Below are 21197 nucleotides of genomic sequence, written 5' to 3' on the forward strand. Positions count from 1 at the left end.
TTGTTGCTTAGGTACCAGCAACCGTTCCTGAAGAAGTTCATTGTTAATTTCGTGGCGTGTTCGAACTGGGGTGTCCATTGCGCACTTTACGGTCAACAGTGTCCCATATATGCTCGGTATCATAAGTCATAAGTTCGTTACTGACCCATACGAATCCATAGAGGGTTACTAAAATCCATAGGGGGCAAGGCCAAAGGCCAATACGTGCAATTGTCACAGCGACATACCTGCATCTCTCATGCTGATAATCTGCCATCTTGCTGCAGTTAAGAGTTGTAGATGACCCATTGCAAGGTGTTAATAACATAACTTTATAAACATGGTTATGTAAACTGTTGAAAACTATTATGATACAAAACATCTATTTTATTGTTTACGGGTACAGTAGCTGCATGTGCAGATAAGAACGTACCGAGTTGATATTTATTAATTAAATTCAGGTGAGATTTTAATAATGTTTTACCAGTTCTATTTCAACAAATTGTGACACAAAAAAATAAAGAGTGTTTTTTTTTAATTTGAATTTCAATTTGGTGTTGCAATACGTATTTCCATGTGTATATATCTATTTCCTTAATATAGGTCTAGGTTAGGATGTATGCAACAGACATAAAACGAAACGTAATCAGTTTTAATTCATACAAACTTCCACATTAGTGAGATAAATTGTGTCACCTATCAAATGATTCTTAGATCACCTCTAGTAGTAACTGATAATGCTTGTAAAAAGTTATAAGAAATATAATGCAAAGAAATCTGTCGTACGTGATAGCATCGTGTCCGGCAACAAGCCCAGATTTTTTTTTAACTATTTGTACATTATTTGATGTTAGGACGTACAATTAAAAGACAACCAGAATATTGTATTACACACGACGACGGGAATCATTTTCAAAATGTATCTCTCTTTTGAAATATTATTTTTTGTATTTTTAATTGGAAGAATTTGTAATTTGACCCTTTCAATCATATATATAAAATGATCAGACCTGTTTTTATCTCTCGTTTATCTGTCTTCAAGTTTTGATTAATTAATATGGCTATCTATCCCAATGACAGTATACTATTTATTGGGTCAATTGAGTACTTTATTAATAAGGTGGCTGTTTAGTTATTCGAAGCCTTTGTCTACCATGTAGATGTCAAAATATTTATATATTTACCAAACTGGTTGGATTTGTGTGATGGATTGGCAAAACGTATAACCAAAGTATTAAATGAGAATTGAAAACACCACCGTGAACACCATGAAAGGGGATAGATGATATGATGAAAAAAGAAAAAATAATACAAAAAATTCAAAGTACTTTTATCAACCCTACCAAAAATTATTGGTGAATTTAAGGATTCAGGAAGCTTTTTGTTATGTAGGACACTAACGCTCCATAACGGCCAATCAGATGATGAAGAAGACCGTGGACATTTGTTTCATATATAGAATACGCGAAAGTAAAGGAAAATTTCTGACAGGTTGTCTGTACCTTTTCATATAATTTCAATGTTGTGACATATTGAAGTAGCACATTCAGTCATCTTGTACATTGAATGTTGCCATTCTGAGATGCAAATTGCAATTGAAAATATTCTTAATGATTATAAATTTCTGATTTCTGATTTTGAAAAACCTAAATCGTATGCCACATTAGGAGTTGAATTGCAGCGTTTTTTCCCAGCTGAAATGAAAAGATGAAAAAAGATTCCTTAAAATGTGACTTTTTATATGCATTTAGATGAATTCATCAATTGCCATCATCTAAACTTGAACTTGCACAAGCTAGTTGTATTAGATATATGTACCTCTATGTGGTTTCTTATGTCAATGTTAGATTTTGAGAAGCGTAAACAACAGAGCTTGTTTGCATCACTTCCACATGGTACCAAGATACAGTTTGTCAATGGAAAAGAAATTCAATCTAATATTACTCCTTGTTTTAACATGACAGTTCTTATTCAAATAATGGACTTTACAACTGGTTAACATGTAAGGGTGTTTAAATTTTGATATACATTTAGCAATGACCTCAGGTAATGGTTTTTGGTGTGATTTAATGACTGTACGTTTCATACATGAATGTCTCATGCACATTTAATAGACACACAGTGTCCAAAATAGAAATAACTTACTGGTAAAATGGGAACAATTGAACACTATAAAATTCAATCAGCTATCCTTGGAGTGTTGAAGGTATGACAGTTTTAAAATGAGGGAAACAAACCATAGTTGAACTGACGTTTATCAAATTCGTCATGCAAGTATGATTTTCAAAGCATATTCAATATTTTGTAGATTAAACAGACAGTTAAAAAGAAAAGACTTCAAATACATGAAAGTATCACTACAACTTTAGAAAAATATTAGAATCCTGGACAAACATTTTTTTTAATTTTCAGTTAAAAATTATGTACAGTAGATTGCTTTTAAAGCACTCAATCATAACTGTTATTCAAGAAAGGCAGGCAATATGTATTGAACGAAACAAATATCACTATTTTATTTGATACACAATCATGACAATGTCAGTATTGTTTTTCAGAGGGATTGAGATGCCTTCATATATTTCTGTTTTATTTTAATATATTAATCTGTGAATTTCGTTACCCGTGTAACCAAGAGAACTAACATGTCTTTTGTTATATTTTGTATATATATCTTAAATTTTTTTCGGTGGGACGGTTTATGAAGCAATGGCTTTAATAATAGTAAACTACGGTTCAACGAAATGGATTTCACAGTTTTAATCATTTTTAGAATCATAAATTCAACAATGAGAAAGCCCATACAATACAACCAATTATAAACGGCCCATAATGACTATTGTAAAACAATTCTTTCAAACATTAAACCTCACGACCTTTTTGATGAACAAAGTAATGAAGGAAAAATAACGGTATGTAACACGACAGCAACCAACAACCCCTGAATTGTAGGCCACTGACTTTGGCCAGGGACATACGAAATGTTGCGGGTGAAATATGTTAGCAGGCGCTCAACTCTCAACCTAACCTTGATCATTGGGGTAACAGTACAACATTACAACAAACTTTAAAAATCAGTTGCAATAGGTTTAACCCATCAGATAGATACAAATAGATACGACCAACGGAACGAGTCCCAACTATGAAAATGCTTTAGATACATTGCTACATTTAGTGATCCTTAAATTTGTAAGTTATTTTTGTTTTTTTGGTTGTTGTTTTTTATCATTCAGAATTGTGTATTTTTCTATTAGTTCCAATGTATGTGCAAATTTTGCGTTATTAAAGAAAAACAGAAGTAAGCAAGATTCTATATGATTTATCAAGTATTTTATTAATGCATAAAAGAAGAAACCCATAGACTGGCATTACATGTGTACAATCAACTTGTCATGGCGTTTGAAAAAAGTGACTAGAAAATAAACTTAACGATGTTAGAACAGATTTGATTCGTAACTTCCTCCTCGGCGCCGGGGCTGAAACCTGTACTTTGTGTTTCTAACTTCTACGACAACACTGCCTATTATTCCGCAGGAACCTTATCCCCTCCTCTAACTCTAGTTTATACAAATAAGCTTTCTTTTCGGGAGGTGTTACCTTCTTTTAAGCATTAAACAAGGAACTCTGATATATATAATACAGGAAGTATTTATGTTTTAGTGTACATAAATGATCATCTACTCATCTCTTCAGTATAATTACAGGATGCTAAATAATCTATGTTATTATCATACAATCACTGTAAATAAAAATATGTATATGTCAGTATGTGTGTAGTGATTTCTTATATAATACACTTTTATTTTAATAAACTTCAATGTTGATGTTTTTATCTTTTAATTGAAAGTCTTACAAACTGTCACATGATAGCAGTTCAAAACATGACTTCAAAATATCTTACTAGTCTTGATCTAGCATGAAATCATCTGGTAACAATGACATATTGATCGAATTTAAACTGTAATAAAATAAACGGCACCAGATGCGCATTTCGACAATACATGTCTCTTCAGTGATGCTCGTGGCCAAAATATTTGAAATCCAAAGCTTATATAAAAGATGAAGAGCTATAATTCAAAAGGTCCAAAAAGTATAGCCAAATCCATTAAAGGAATCAGAGCTTTGCACGAGGGAGACATGTAAGACATGCAATGAAAGGAGCACAATAAAAAAAATTCAGGTTACCAAATCCATTACAGTTAATCAAACTTATAGAAATAAAAGCTTTAAGTAGCAAAAAGTAAAATCACAAAAATACTGAACTCAGAGGAAAATCAATTTGGAAAGTCCATAATCACATGGCAAAATCAAAAAACAAAACGCATCAAAAACGAATGGACAAGAACTGTCATATTCCTGACTTGGTACAGGCATTTTCAAATGTAGAAAATGGTGGATTAAACCTGGTTCTATAGCGCTAACCCTCTCACTTTAATAACAGTCTCATCAAATTCCGTTACATTTACATGATGCGTTAAATAAACAGTCACAATCAATAAAATAGTCAAAATATGGGAACATCAGTCATCATCGTATAACAATTTAACAGGACACAACAACACACAACAACATCTACTATCTACGAACACATGGATTGATTTGAGTGTCTGACGTCAGAAAAATTATATACGTCACATAAATTTGTCGTTCAATGTGCATACAATAGTTATCCAAAGTACCTGGATTATAAACAATTTTAAATTTTACATAGGCAATGAGCGCAGACAGGGTTAAAAATTAAAAGTATGTAAGAATAAATTACAGAAATCAAACTAGTCCAAAAGTTATACATAGAATTTATGAGAATCCAAAACTTTTAAAAGGAACAATTTAACAGGACACAAAAACCTATCCACGAACACATGGATCTACTTGAGTGTCCGACGTCAGAAAAATTATATACGTCACATAAATTTGTCGTTCAATGTGCATACAAACAATTTTAAAATTTACATAGGCAATGTACGCATACAGGGTTAAAAAATCAAAAGTATGTAAGAATAAATTACAGAAATAGACCGAGATTCAAACTAGTCCAAAAATTATACATAGAATATATGAGAATCCAAAACTTTTTAAAGGGAACAATTTAACAGGACACAATAACATCTACTGTCTAAGAACACATGGATTGATTTGAGTGTCTGACGTTAGAAAAATTATATACGTCACATAAATTTGATGTTCAATGTGCATACAAACAATTTTAAAATTTTTTCATAGGCAATGTACGCATACAGAGTTAAAAAATCAAAAGTATGTAAGAATGAATTACAGAAATAGACCGAGATTCAAACTAGTTCAAAAGTTATACATAGAATTTATGAGAATCCAAAAATTGTCAATTCCACTACGCCATTGATTGATTTTGACGTTTGTGGTTCAACATACACAGTTAGGAATTCAGTTTCATATTTTGGCCCCGGTTCATTTGTTCAAATATGAAACTTTTTGTGTAATAAAATTCATTTTTAGACAGCTGAGTACTAATTTAGCCTATCAAGATGGTTTATAAGAATCAAGCTATATAAAATTCTACTTTTGGCCAAATTTTTGGGAAATATGTGAAATCTTTTCCCCTTTTTTGCAACATTTTATAGCAAATAAATGCAGATTGTTGCCATGGATACACCCAAAAGAAATTATATTTTACCATTAAAATACTGGATATGAAAGCTATTACAGATTCTGTTTACATACATCTGCACATATATGACACGAACAGTAAGCTTATTATTGTAAGAAAGTAATGAAAAGGGGATGGTAAAATTTATAAGGGAAAATTTTAATATTTTTTCCTAACTGTTTATTGCTACCTTACGGCATACTTACTAAGCTCAGAATTGTATAATTTAAGACTTTTCAAACAACAAATCCGATGAAATATAAATTCTGCAGGATTGCGCTTTTATGTATTAGCTAATTAATTGCACGCTTAGTATTTTTTCTTGCGTATATACCAAATTATTATTTTATCAAGATTTCATGTTACATATTGACAGGAGCCTGTAATTCAGTGGTTGTTGTTTGTTTATGTGTTACATATTTGTTTTTCGTTCATTTTTTTACATAAATAAGGCCGTTAGTTTTCTCACTTGAATTGTTTTACATTGTCTTATCGGGGCCTTTTATAGCTGACTTTATACGGTATGGGCTTTGCGCATTGTTGAAGGCCGTACGGTGACCTATAATTGTTAATGTTTGTGTCACTTTGGTCTTCTGTGGATAGTTGTCTCATTGGCAATCATACCACAACTTCTTTTTTTATATATTATTTTTTTAGTTTATTCAGCTGTAAGAAATTGGTTCCCTGTTCTCAAGCTTTTTAATTAGGTCTTTGGTATGCAATAAACATAAAAATCAACATTTTCATGCTTGAAATTGCTTAATTTTGTACAATTTTGCATCATCAGAGATCTTATTAATATTTTCAACATTAAAAAACTGACAGAAGAGGTACATTTGTAAAGATTTTGCCAATAATTGAGGTAGAAACAAAATTTTGCCAAAATTGAGGTAGAAACAAGATTTTACACTTTGACTTGGCACCTTTCATGGGAGAACTTGAAAAAAATATTTACTGGAGAAGTTCTTTTGAATAACGACATATGACACCGTACACTGTATGCATATTGTATTCATTATTACATTTATATGACATAGTTGCACAATCAAAATCAGTCGAAAGGGTTGAACCGATCAGATCGAAACAAAACAGAAATACTATAACATCAAAGGACAGACCGGACTTATACATCCCATCAACACAAGACAACGTACAGATCTTTTAGTACTTGAAGTTATTTACAGATATTCCAAGGTCAATAACAACTAGTAAACAAATCATACATCTAAGACTAAAATATTAAGCACTGAATATCAAACTCGAATATATATAAATGTAGTGTAAAGACATCATTAACAGATAGTGAAAAACAAATCATGATCTTGAGCAATGCCACGTTACAGGTATCGACATATTGTAGAGCCGTGTAATGTGCATCTGAATGCAAAATGTATTTACTTTTATTTTAATTTACTGATATTGTTATCAAACGAATTGAAAACAATATTCAAATTTCGTATTACAGCGTTGAACTGTTTAACTATTAGACTAAGTTCATTTAGGATTGATTAGTTTTTCTAAGGTTGTATCTACATTTCTGTAACAATGGGATGTGCAATCCCGTTTCCTTCAGGTACAACAAAAGACAAAACATCTGTGTATATAATAACTTAGCAGTAATAAATAAATAACGTTTATTGAAAAAACAAAACTTAACAACAAACACGGGCATGACAAACGAGTTGTGAAATAAAAACTCCGTAAAATGGCGCCAAAAAGAACATCACTGTCTAAAACAGTAAAATATACAGATAAAAACACAGTCCTTTTGTCGTATATTTCAGAATATAGTTGGTCGTGTATAACTGATACATCTTAATCTAGACAAAGACAGTTATTACCGTTTATATTCGATTAAAAAAGTTCCTTTGTGTAAATTTTTTTTATTGATCGACTGATTGATTGTTGCTTAATGTTCAATTTTTTTTATTTATTAATTTCTTGATCAGTAAGAAGAAATGGTCACTAGCACTCGAGTACGCAATTATTCGCTCGGAAAAAGTAAAATCACAAAAATACTGAACATAATCACATTGCAAAATCAAATAACAAAACGCATAAAAAACGAATGGACAAGAATTGTCATATTCCGGACTTGCTACAGGCCGTGTATTCGAGTGCAATTTTTGTATTCGGAAACTCGTATGTTTTCCTACATTTTGAGATATTTCTCCTTTTATATCCTTTCATATCCCCTCACCCTAGTTGCCTATCATCATTCGTAATACTATAATACATATGATATATATTTACAATCTTAATACGTTTATCCGGAGACTTCTATGTGTTCTAACTTAGTGTCAGGGTTATCTATAATTGCAAAACATGTTTTAGTAGTTCCAGTATAGTCCGTTCATTCAAAGAATATTTTTCCATGGGCAGGACTTGTTATAAAAAAACCCCCTTAAAAACAGACGCCTCCGTGTGCGGGAATTTCTCGCTACATTGAAGACCTGTTGGTTACCTTCTGCTGCTGTTTTTTATTTGTTAGGGTTGTTGTTTCTTTGACACATTCCCCATTTCCATTCTCAATTTTATTTATTCTGAATTTGTTGGACCAGAACAAAATCGGTAAAATTTACGCACCATGTATTGCGCGTCATCCTGTAGAAAAATTCAAAGTAACTAAATAATACCGTATACATTTACAAATTTATTCACAAATGTACATGACTTGAGACACATCGACGAAGTTAGGCCGTGTTCACATCAAACGCCGTGTAGAGTAAACATGTTTACAATTAGTTTAATGTAGTGTACACTGGTTTCACATTACATTTGTTCACATCTATACACCTTGTTTAGCTACCTGTACATAAGATTTGTTCCCACTTGTAAACTATATGTCATTTAAATGTTCATAACGTAGAACTGAATTCAAAATTTTTGGACAATTTTTCTAGCGGTAAGGGAACAACCATTTGACTTTAAAAAGGGGGTGGGGGTGGAATGGAAATATTCCGATACCCAATTTGATAATTAAAAAAAATGATCATACAGATGATAAAAAAAATATTCTGAATCAAGAGTTTCCTCATACATTAAAGTGTTAAATATTGAAAAAAAAGTATTTGATCACCAGCTTCGAAAAAAAGGAATAAAAACATACGCGCGAAAAAAAATCTGACTCAGATAAAAACAATAACCCTCCCCCTTTTTTATGTTAAGTGGTTGCTACTTTATAAAAGCCATTTTATAGTTTACTTCAATTTTTGTAGAGAGGGAAGGGAGCGGTGGTAGAGGGGCGTGAGCTATTGATTTTTTTCAGGACAAATTTTGGTGACAAGTCTAAATCAATTTTAGCGTTATATATAGTGGCAGCTGAGGGTGAAACAAACAATTTTTTTTCAGGGCCATAAAACAAAATCCATAGCTAATCACCCTCACCCCCTTGCCTTTATGTTTTATACTCAACTATGATAGCCCCACCCCCACCCCCGAAAATCAATTGATTGCTGCCGTATGGGTTCGGCAATGATGCTGCATTGAGTCTTGATCAGGGGTTAATAAAGTACTTTAATTTGTTAACAAAAAAAAAACTGTAAAATTTAAACAACAATTTCTGTAAAGAACTATACTAATAATTATCAAATATATCAATTTTACTCAAAAATAGTTTCCTCCTTAAATATATACACGGTAAAACTAATGCCCTTAATGCCTAGTTTTGTGTACACTTAACCTACACAAGGCCTACTATCGACTGCGTGTAGATAAAACATGATTTAAACTACATGTAAACATTGAGTTTTATCAATGGGAACGTAATTGTGTTTAGTTTACGTGTGAGTTACACTAACACAACACCGAATTTAGGTCAATGTGAACACGGCCTTAGCTACACAGTTTAACATGTTTAAACATAGAAACTTTAAATGCAAGTCCTCCAGATTTTTTACCGATTCAAGACTTCAAGGAATACTTATCCTTACAGTATCGCAGCTGATAAACAATCTGCCGGTATCTTGACAAACTGACCTTTATCATGGAGTTCAATTACTTCTCTGTAGACAAAACAAATAGGTATAACAAATTGTAAACCCTAAACCCCAAGATATTATTACTTCTCCTAACAACATCTGATAGTTCAACTTTAATTGCAGATACTAAAACTAGGCATTTGTCAAATTAGCCCGCGTCAATATTTTTTGTAAACAAATAAACAGTTATAAAGCCAAACAAATTAGAAGTCAATATATTGCAATATTAAATTATTGTTTGGCGTGTATGTTCCTGTTATACACATTGTTGGTTGTTTTATATATGAATAAAAGTCTTTCTGTAAAAAAATCTGTTAAACATCCCTTTATTTGTTTATCCTAGGCTGATATAAAAAAATCATTTGCCAAAAATTCAAAACACAGCTATAAACAGTATCAAAAGTACCAGGACTATAATTTAGTACTCCATTTCGTCTTCATAAGACTCACCAACGACGCTCATATCAAAATATTCATAAAGCCAAACAAGTACAAAGTTGAAGAGCTTTGAGAACCCAAAGTTTCCAAAAAGTTGTGCAAAACACGACATCGGTAATCTATGCGTGGGATAAGAAAATCCTTAGTTTTTCGAAAAAATCAAAGTTTTGTTGACAGGAAGTTTATAAAAATAACCACATTATTGATATTCATGTCAACAGCAGAGTATTGAATACTGGGCTGGTGATACCCTTGGAGACGAAACGTCCACCAGCAGGGGCATCGACCCAGTGGTTTAAAAAGTATCAAAAGTACCAGGATTATAATTAAGTACGCCATACGCGCGTTTCGTCTTCATAAGACTCATCAGTGACGCTCATATCAAAATAATTATAAAAACAAACAAGTACAAAGTTGAAGAGCTTTGAGGACCCCAAATTCCAAAAAGTTGTGCCAAACACGACTAAGGTGATCTATGCCTGGGATAAGAAATCCTGAGTGTTTCGAAAAAAATCTAAGTTTTTTAAACAGGAAATTTATAAAAATGACCACAATTTTTATATTCATGTCAACATCTTTTGACAATTTGTCCCGAATGGCAAGAAATATGGAAAGAATTTCTTAAAAATTGATCAAATATCCACTCATTTAGGAGCGAATCATATCTCTGGCCTTACATTGATTCTGTGCTATGTACGCAATGTTTCGGGTTATTTAAGAAATGTTTTATTCCAGGGAAACCTTCATTAGAGACCACCCTTATTGTTTTTTTTTATTTGTTTATTATTAATTTTTAATTAATTCATTTTTTATTACTATTTTACTTTAATTTATTTATTTATTTATTTTTTTTATTTTATTTTAAATATTTAAAACAGTTTCTGAATTGTGTTTTTAATGAATCCACTTTTTGATTTGTTTTTTGTTTTTCTTACCTTTTTTCAACCAATGTTGAATAAATTAATTCAGCGTTTCAGAGTACAACTTTGTCCTCAGAAGAATATCAGTTTACATGTGTTGTTTACATGATGATCATTAATTAGTTCCGCACAGTTAAATATTTAGTAAGAACCGTGAGGTTTAGATAAATTATTTTATAGCTCGTTTAACTAATTCACCAATGTTTCTGTTTCTTTTGAAACCTATTGGTAGTTTTTATTTTTAATTGAATTTAGCACCTATTGTAGAATCCGTTTTAATAAGATGCCAGTATTTCCTGAATACTTTTTGAAGTTTTTCTGCTTGAGGATGATAATTTGTAATTTGGTTGTCGTTTTTCGCTTTGATTGTGTCAGTTTGTTTTCGACCTTTGAGTTTAATTGTTTCTTTTGTGTCTGTTGCCACTCTTTTAAAATGATATCTCTCCTTGCAAAATTTAAGACACGTACTGAACATGGATGAATTTTTGTACAGTTAAAAATAAGGTTGCTAACATATTTAGCAGAAGCAGAGTTATGCGAGATTATCAGATCTGCACACACTTTTTAAGAATCGTGTAGCAATTATGTGTTCTCGTGTATGGACGAGTAGAGATCGAAGAGTGGTCGAATGTGGTCGCGAAGTGTATTGGTCGAGTTGTTCAGGGATAAAATAAATATAGAAGTCGCAGTGATCTGGAAGCGATTGGGCATTGGTCGAGTTAATCTCGAAATGATCGGAAATTAGGCTAACAAAGGTCGAAATGACCGAGTACTGATCGGTACACTTTTGTATTCCGACCAAGCCCGATTTCTACACGAGCTTTTCCCGATCAATTCGAGCGCTACTCGACGAGTTCTCGATCTCTTCTGGAGTGACTTGTTTCTCGATCCTTACTCAAATGTTTTTGCCATGTCAACATTTCTCGGGTAGAAAGCCAGATCGATGACGGACAAGGTAGACTATCATAACATTCTTGTCGATTGAGTTAGACCAGTCTCCCGATCACGTAATTGGTCGTAATCGGGCTTGATCGAGTTGATATGATCGCCAGTGTGAACCTAGCTTAAAGTGAGGTCGATAAATTCCCTCAATCCCGAAAAGACGGAAGACTGATAAATAAGAATGGAAAATATTGACTTTCAAAAACCATGAATACCAAAAATGTTTGTGGTAAATTATTTGTCTGTAAATGTGTTATTTTTTTACTTTTGAACACATTGTTCTTTCGTTCAGCTAAATACATGTCCATGTTTTGAATAATGGAGAAACCCTCTTATTTTTTATGGGAGGGAGTGCATGGATATATTTGTTGTATTTCTATTTTTTTTGGAGAAATTGAGCCTATTTTATCATTGCTTGCCTATTACATGATTTACTATGTTTCAAACATATGTTTTGCAACCATTTTTTTTATTTTGCCTTTTGGTTTTATAAATAGTCTTCCATAATGTGTTTCACCATAAATTCGAGAGGCCTGCCTGATGATTTCAAATTTCAAAATCTTCTGCAGCTGTTTTTTATTTGTTAGGGTTGTTGTTTCTTTGACTCATTCCCCATTTCCATTCTCAATTTTATTTATTCTGAATTTGTTGGACCAAGAACAAAATCGGTAAAATTTACGCACCTTGTATTGCGCGTCATCCTGTAGAAAAATTCAAAGTAACTAAATAATACCGTATACATTTACAAATTTATTCACAAATGTACATGACTTGAGACACATCGACGAAGTTAGGCCGTGTTCACACCAAACGCCGTGTAGAGTAAACATGTTTACAATTAGTTTAGTGTAGTGTACACTGGTTTCACATTACATTTGTTCACATCTATACACCTTGTTTAGCTACCTGTACATAAGATTTGTTCCCACTTGTAAACTATATGTCATTTAAATGTTCATAACGTAGAACTGAATTCAATTTTTTGGACAATTTTTCTAGCGGTAAGGGAACAACCATTTGACTTTAAAAAGGGGGTGGGGGTGGAATGGAAATATTCCGATACCCAATTTGATAATTAAAAAGAACGATCATACAGATGATAAAAAAAATATTCTGAATCAAGAGTTTCCTCATACATTAAAGTGTTAAATATTGAAAAAAAAGTATTTGATCACCAGCTTCGAAAAAAAGGAATAAAAACATACGCGCGAAAAAAAATCTGACTCAGATAAAAACAATAACCCTCCCCCTTTTTTATGTTAAGTGGTTGCTACTTTATAAAAGCCATTTTTATAGTTTACTTCAATTTTTGTAGAGAGGGAGGGGAGCGGTGGTAGTGGGGCGTGAGCTATTGATTTTTTTCAGGACAAATTTTGGTGACAAGTCTAAATCAATTTTAGCGTTATATATAGTGGCAGCTGAGGGTGAAACAAACAATTTTTTTTCAGGGCCAAAAACTGGAAACATTTTTTGTTTCAAAAACAAAATCCATAGCTAATCACCCTCACCCCCTTGCCTTTATGTTTTATACTCAACTATTATAGCCCCCCCCCCGAAAATCAATTGATTGCTGCCGTATGGGTTCGGCAATGATGCTGCATTGAGTCTTATCAGGGGTTAATAAAGTACTTTAATTTTTTAACCAAAAAAAACTGTAAAATTTAAACAACAATTTCTGTAAAGAACTATACTAATAATTATCAAATATATCAATTTTACTCAAAAATAGTTTCCTCCTTAAATATATACACGGTAAAACTAATGCCCTTAATGCCTAGTTTTGTGTACACTTAACCTACACAAGGCCTACTATCGACTGCGTGTAGATAAAACATGATTTAAACTACATGTAAACATTGAGTTTTATCAATGGGAACGCAATTGTGTTTAGTTTAACAAACAAGTACAAAGTTGAAGAGCTTTGAGGACCCAAAGTTTCCAAAAAGTTGTGCAAAACACGACATCGATAATCTATGCGTGGGATAAGAAAATCCTTAGTTTTTCGAAAAAATCAAAGTTTTGTTGACAGGAAGTTTATAAAAATAACCACATTATTGATATTCATGTCAACAGCAGAGTATTGAATACTGGGCTGGTGATACCCTTGGAGACGAAACGTCCACCAGCAGGGGCATCGACCCAGTGGTTTAAAAAGTATCAAAAGTACCAGGATTATAATTAAGTACGCCATACGCGCGTTTCGTCTTCATAAGACTCATCAGTGACGCTCATATCAAAATAATTATAAAAACAAACAAGTACAAAGTTGAAGAGCTTTGAGGACCCCAAATTCCAAAAAGTTGTGCCAAACACGACTAAGGTGATCTATGCCTGGGATAAGAAATCCTGAGTGTTTCGAAAAAAATCTAAGTTTTTTAAACAGGAAATTTATAAAAATGACCACAATTTTTATATTCATGTCAACATCTTTTGACAATTTCCCGAATGGCAAGAAATATGGAAAGAATTTCTTAGAAATTGATCCAATATCCACTCATTTAGGAGCGAATCATATCTCTTGCCTTACATTGATTCTGTGCTATGTACGCAATGTTTCGGGTTATTTAGGAAATGTTTTATTCCAGGGAAACCTTCATTAGAGACCACCCTTATTGTTTTTTTTTTTATTTGTTTATCTTTAATTTTTAATTAATTCAGTTTTTATTACTATTTTACTTTAATTTATTTATTTATTTATTTTTTTTATTTTATTTTAAATATTTAAAACAGTTTCTGAATTGTGTTTTTAATGAATCCACATTTTGATTTGTTTTTTGTTTTTCTTACCTTTTTTCAACCAATGTTGAATAAATTAATTAAGCGTTTCAGAGTACAACTTTGTCCTCAGAAGAATATCAGTTTACATGTGTTGTTTACATGATGATCATTAATTAGTTCCGCACAGTTAAATATTTAGTAAGAACCGTGAGGTTTAGATAAATTATTTTATAGCTCGTTTAACTAATTCACCAATGTTTCTGTTTCTTTTGAAACCTATTGGTAGTTTTTTTTTAATTGAATTTAGCACCTATTGTAGAATCCGTTTTAATAAGATGCCAGTATTTCCTGAATACTTTTTGAAGTTTTTCTGCTTGAGGATGATAATTTGTAATTTGGTTGTCGTTTTTCGCTTTGACTGTGTCAGTTTGTTTTCGACCTTTGAGTTTAATTGTTTCTTTTGTGTCTGTTGCCACTCTTTTAAAATGATACCTCTCCTTGCAAAATTTAAGACACGTACTGAACATGGATGAATTTTTGTACAGTTAAAAATAAGGTTGCTAACATATTTAGCAGAAGCAGAGTTATGCGCGATTATCAGATCTGCACACACTTTTTAAGAATCGTGTAGCAATTATGTGTTCTCGTGTATGGACGAGTAGAGATCGAAGAGTGGTCGAATGTGGTCGCGAAGTGTATTGGTCGAGTTGTTCAGGGATAAAATAAATATAGAAGTCGCAGTGATCTGGAAGCGATTGGGCATTGGTCGAGTTAATCTCGAAATGATCGGAAATTAGGCTAACAAAGGTCGAAATGACCGAGTACTGATCGGTACACTTTTGTATTCCGACCAAGCCCGATTTCTACACGAGCTTTTCCCGATCAATTCGAGCGCTACTCGACGAGTTCTCGATCTCTTCTGGAGTGACTTGTTTCTCGATCCTTACTCAAATGTTTTTGCCATGTCAACATTTCTCGGGTAGAAAGCCAGATCGATGACGGACAAGGTAGACTATCATAACATTCTTGTCGATTGAGTTAGACCAGTCTCCCGATCACGTAATTGGTCGTAATCGGGCTTGATCGAGTTGATATGATCGCCAGTGTGAACCTAGCTTAAAGTGAGGTCGATAAATTCCCTCAATCCCGAAAAGACGGAAGACTGATAAATAAGAATGGAAAATATTGACTTTCAAAAACCATGAATACCAAAAAAGTTTGTGGTAAATTATTTGTCTGTAAATGTGTTATTTTTTTACTTTTGAACACATTGTTCTTTCGTTCAGCTAAATACATGTCCATGTTTTGAATAATGGAGAAACCCTCTTATTTTTATGGGAGGGAGTGCATGGATATATTTGTTGTATTTCTAATTTTTTTGGAGAAATTGAGCCTATTTTATCATTGCTTGCCTATTACATGATTTACTATGTTTCAAACATATGTTTTGCAACCATTTTTTTTATTTTGCCTTTTGGTTTTATAAATAGTCTTCCAAAATGTGTTTCACCATAAATTCGAGAGGCCTGCCTGATGATTTCAAATTTGATCTAGGCCCTTCTCGAATTGATATGATTGTATAAAGTAGAACCTTTTGCCTTTTTTAACGTTAAACTTTAATTTGTCATTAAGTCACCGTACACTTAATTGATCGGCAGAAGGAGAGGGGAGATTTTGATGCGGAAATTTTGTTTTTAAAACTATCTAATGGGCAGAAATGTCTTCATTGTAATTTCACACCACGACCTTCTTCTTATCCCTTCCAAACAACAACCACCACCCCCTCCCTCCAATATCGAATGATCCGTGCCTGGTACATGAATGTTATTTTAGAAATAAAACAATTTTATCAGACTGAATTTTGACATGCTGAAACCGGCGAAGGGAGACAACCAAAATTTATTTTAAGTCTTAAAACAGTCCGTATAATTGTAAGCCTAAGTTAGGCCGTGTTCACATTGACCTAAATTCGGTGTTGTGTTAGTGTAACTCACACGTAAACTAAACACAATTGCGTTCCCATTGATAAAACTCAATGTTTACATGTAGTGTAAATCATGTTTTATCTACACACAGTCGATAGTCAATGTAGGCCTTGTGTAGGTTAAGTGTACACAAAACTATGCATTTAGGACATTAGTTTTACAGTGTATATATTTAAGGAGGAAACTATTTTTGAGTAAAATTGATAGTTTTGATAAATATTAGTATAGTTCTTTACAGAAATTGTTGTCTTAATTTTATCAATTTTATCAATTTCTGATCAAGACCCAAATCAGCACCATTGCCGAACCCATCAGGCAGCAACCAATTAATTTGCAGGGAGGGGGATGGCTATTATAGTTGAGTATAAAACATAAAGGAGGGGGAGGGGGTAGGGTGTTGGGCTATGGATTTATTTTTTGGAGACAAAATTTGTTTCCAGTTTTTGTCCCTGATTTTTTGGTTGTTTTTTTTTCTCACCCTCAGCTGCCACTTTATTTAATGCTAAAACTGATTTCGACTTGTAGAAAAAAATCTATAGCCTAATACCCTCTTCCTCCCCCCTCCCCCCCCCCCCAAAAAAAAAAGAAATTCAAAACAAATGAAATAAATAGTTGCTGCCTGATTCATTTGAAAAGGTCTTCCCGAATCGACTTGTCGTACACAGAAATATTCGCCACTGGTCTTTACTCAAACAACGATTCACGCATAAATACATTACTAAACAAAGTATGAGGTAAATGATATGTTTGTCTAGTATCTCAGATCCGTCAAATTATACTTGAAATAATAAAAAAAAAACGTTACCCTATTCCCTTACCAAATACTCCTTGGAGAAGAAACACCATTTGAAACAAACAGAAAAGATAAAAATGTAGTTATCCCTTATATCTCAATCCTTTTTTTCGGCTGTAAGATTGCTGCTGCAGCTAACGTTTTCTAATGCGTAATCGAGACATCTCTAGTATATTCAAACTACTGCAAATTATAAAAATGGCTTTCATAAAGTAGCAATCACTTAACTTCAAAAAAGGGGAGGGTTAATTTTTTTTTTTATCTGAGTCAGATAGTTTTTCGCGCGTACTTTTTTATCCCGATTTTTTGTTCGATGCTGGTGATCAAAATCTTTTTTTTTCAATATTAACCACTATAATGTAACGGGAAAACTCTTGATTCAGAATATTTGTTTTATCATCTGTATGACCAGATTTTTTTTTTTATCAAATTGGCGATTGGAATATTTCCATCCCCCTTTTTGAAGTCAAATGGTCGTTCCCTTTCTGCTAGAAAAGTTGTCCGATAACTTTGAATTCTGTTCTACGTAATGAACATTTAAATGACATATAGTTTACAAGTGTGTACAAAACTTATGTACAGGTAGCTAAACAAGATGTATAGATGTGAACAAATGTAATGTGAAACCAGTGTCCATAACGTTAAACTAATTGTAAACATGTTTACTGTACACGGCGTTTGGTGTGAACACGGCCTACGTTTTAATGCGTAATCGACACATCTTTAAACTACTACAAATCATCCAAAATGACTTTCTTAAAGGAGCAACCACTTTACTCCCAAAAAAATGGGGGAGGGGGTCTGAGTCAGATTTTTTTTTGCGCGCGAAAGCTTATAATTATTTTTTTTTCGATGGTACCAATTCAATATTTAACACTTTAGTGTATGGGGAAACTTTGGATTCAGAATATTTTTATCATTTTAATCATCTGAATAACCAGATTTTTTTACTCAATTTGTGGAAAAATCCACTCCCCTTTTTTTTAAAGTCAAATGGTCGTTTCCTAACTGCTAAAAAAGTTGTTCAATAATTAAATTCGGTTCTACGTAATGAACATTTGAATGACATATAGTTTACAAGTGTGAACAAATCTTATGTACAGGTAGCTAAACAAGGTGTATAGATGTGAACAAACTTAATGTGAAACTAGTGCAGATTACATTAAACAAAATGTAAACATGTTTACTGTACACGGCGTTTGGCCTTACTTGCGTTTACGTACGTAAGTTTCATTTGAAACGCAAAGTTCTCTAATAAGACTCATACGTGACGCTCAGATCAAAATAGATTGAAACCAAACAAGTACAAAGTTTTAAATTCGAATTAAATGCACTCATGTATAAGCCATTGAATAGACAGATTTGTTGACCGTTATTTGTTTACCAATAATACCATAATCCATAAATAGCAATAAAGTTTTGACGAAATACAGGTAATCGAACGGCCTTAAAATTCAAACACAAGACTATAAAGAGGACAAAATGTGAAATAATCTAATAAATAGAACTAAAGGCTAAATTTGTACTATAACCAAATATTGATTATTCGATAAATGCGTACTTAACATTGACTTTGATAAAGACGTCATATGAACTCTTGTATGATTTTTTACGCCATCTTTGTAACCGAGAAAAACATATTGTAACACAATGGCCCAAATTCCAGCAAGTAACTATGGTTTTTGCGATGATGCAGTGGCAGTTTTATACTGTGCTGGATGTCATCAAATTTTGTGTGTTGAATGTAAACAATGTGTACATGACAAAGTTCCATTTCTAAAGGATCACGAAGTGGTAAATATAATTAGTTATCAAAGGTACCAGGATTATAATTTAGCACGCCAGACGCGCGTTTCGTCTACATAAGACTCATCAGTGACGCTCACATCAAAATATTTATAAAGCCAAACAAGTAAAAAGTTGAAGAGCATTGAAGAACCAAAATTCCAAAACAATTGTGCCAAATACGGCTAAGGTAATCTATGCCTGGGATAAGAAAATCCTTAGTTTTTCGAAAATTTCAAACATATAACATATATAACATATAAACATATAAACAAGGAAGGGAATCGTGTTTTCAGACCAATACCAGTTTGTGACATTCACAACTCTACATTTCGTTATTATTGCAGTAAATGTGATTGTCTCACTTGCGAGGAATGCATGACTAGTACCCATAATGAACATAAAACAATAAAGATAAAAAATGTTTTTCGGCCGATTATCGGAAAAGTGTGAATGATATCATAGACAATTCAAGAAAGACAGTTAAAATTAACGAAAACAAACTGAAAGTTATTGACAGAGAACACTTTTCAAAAATAGATAGAGATTGTGAATCTTATATTTCGAAAATTAAGAAAACTGCAGAAGAACTATATAGTATTATCGACCGCACTAATCTTATATACAGGACCACAGCATCGGACTTAAGAGAAATGGAAGTAATAGAATTAAATAAAAAACGAAGTTTTTTCTAACAACTTAAGGACGAATCAGCTGATCGAATATTAAAATTTAAAAAATATCATGCAAGAAACGAATGATGTTATCTTTTCACAAATTTGAAAAATCTCAAGACTGATTTTGAAATTAGCAAGGAGGAATCCGACCAACCACTCATCGGTCCGAATCAAATTGACGAATTTGACAAAACGAATTTTATTCTCGCAGTAATTGAAGATATTGATATGCAAGTAATGTTAAGGTAAGTAAAATTAAAAAAAGCAAAGGCACTTCACTATTGTAAATTTGTCCGCTCGTATTACAAATGAAAATCTTTTCCTGACTATTTTTTTACATCAATCATTTCTATTCTTGTACACAAATATATTTCAGAAATACTTTGTGTGGTTAAAATTATTTCAGAGCCAAAATAAATACGATTTCGAGTTTTAATTTTGTTTTCCTTACCATAATTGTGTCCTCTCGATTATGACATTTAAAAATATCTCTAACCTTTAGAAATGTCCAAAACCATTCCTGCAAGTCTTCAATTTTGATTAAAAATGACCTTGTGACCTAATGCAAACAGTTTTTATCTTGAGCCCAATAATTGATAATTAGACCAGAAACCTCATTAATTTACTAGTAAGTACTAATATTATAATAAAAACACAAAATTATTAAGCAAATCAAAATGGTTTGCATTTCTTATTTCTGGTACCTTTGACAACTATTTACACCACTGCGTCGATGCCACTGCTGGTATACGTTTCGTCAAAAACAAACCTGGTTTATTATTTGATTTGTTCAGAAGTACATACTAAAACAAATCATCCGCTTTCTGGAGCGTTTTCCCCGCTAACACGTTTACATTTCAATTCCTATAATCACAAGAAATGATATTAGAAAATTTTTCTATATTGGTATTGTTTCTTCTGAACATATAAGAGGGAAGAAAGAAACCAAAGGGACAGTGAAACTCATAAATCTAAAACAAACTGACGACACCATGGCTTAAAATGAAAAAGACAAACAGACACACAATAGTACACATGACACAACATAGAAAACCAAAAAATAAACAACACGAACCTCACCAAAAACTAGGGGTGATCTCAGGTGCGCCGGAAGGGTAAACAGATCCTGCTCCACATGTGCTACCCGTCGTGTTGCCTATGTGATATCAAATCCGGTAAATGTTCTAATAAGGCAGGTCACATTCATGAAAGGGAAGTGGATTGTAGTTGATAGGAAATACAAGCACGGGAATATCGTATCAATTGGGAGATACATAAGGTCGTAAGACACCTGGTTAACATCACTCAAATTTAATTTTAACTGTTTTACGCGATAATCAATGTTTTGACACAGACT

Source organism: Mytilus trossulus, chromosome 12 (assembly GCF_036588685.1).
Source record: "Mytilus trossulus isolate FHL-02 chromosome 12, PNRI_Mtr1.1.1.hap1, whole genome shotgun sequence".
NCBI lineage: Eukaryota > Metazoa > Mollusca > Bivalvia > Mytilida > Mytilidae > Mytilus > Mytilus trossulus.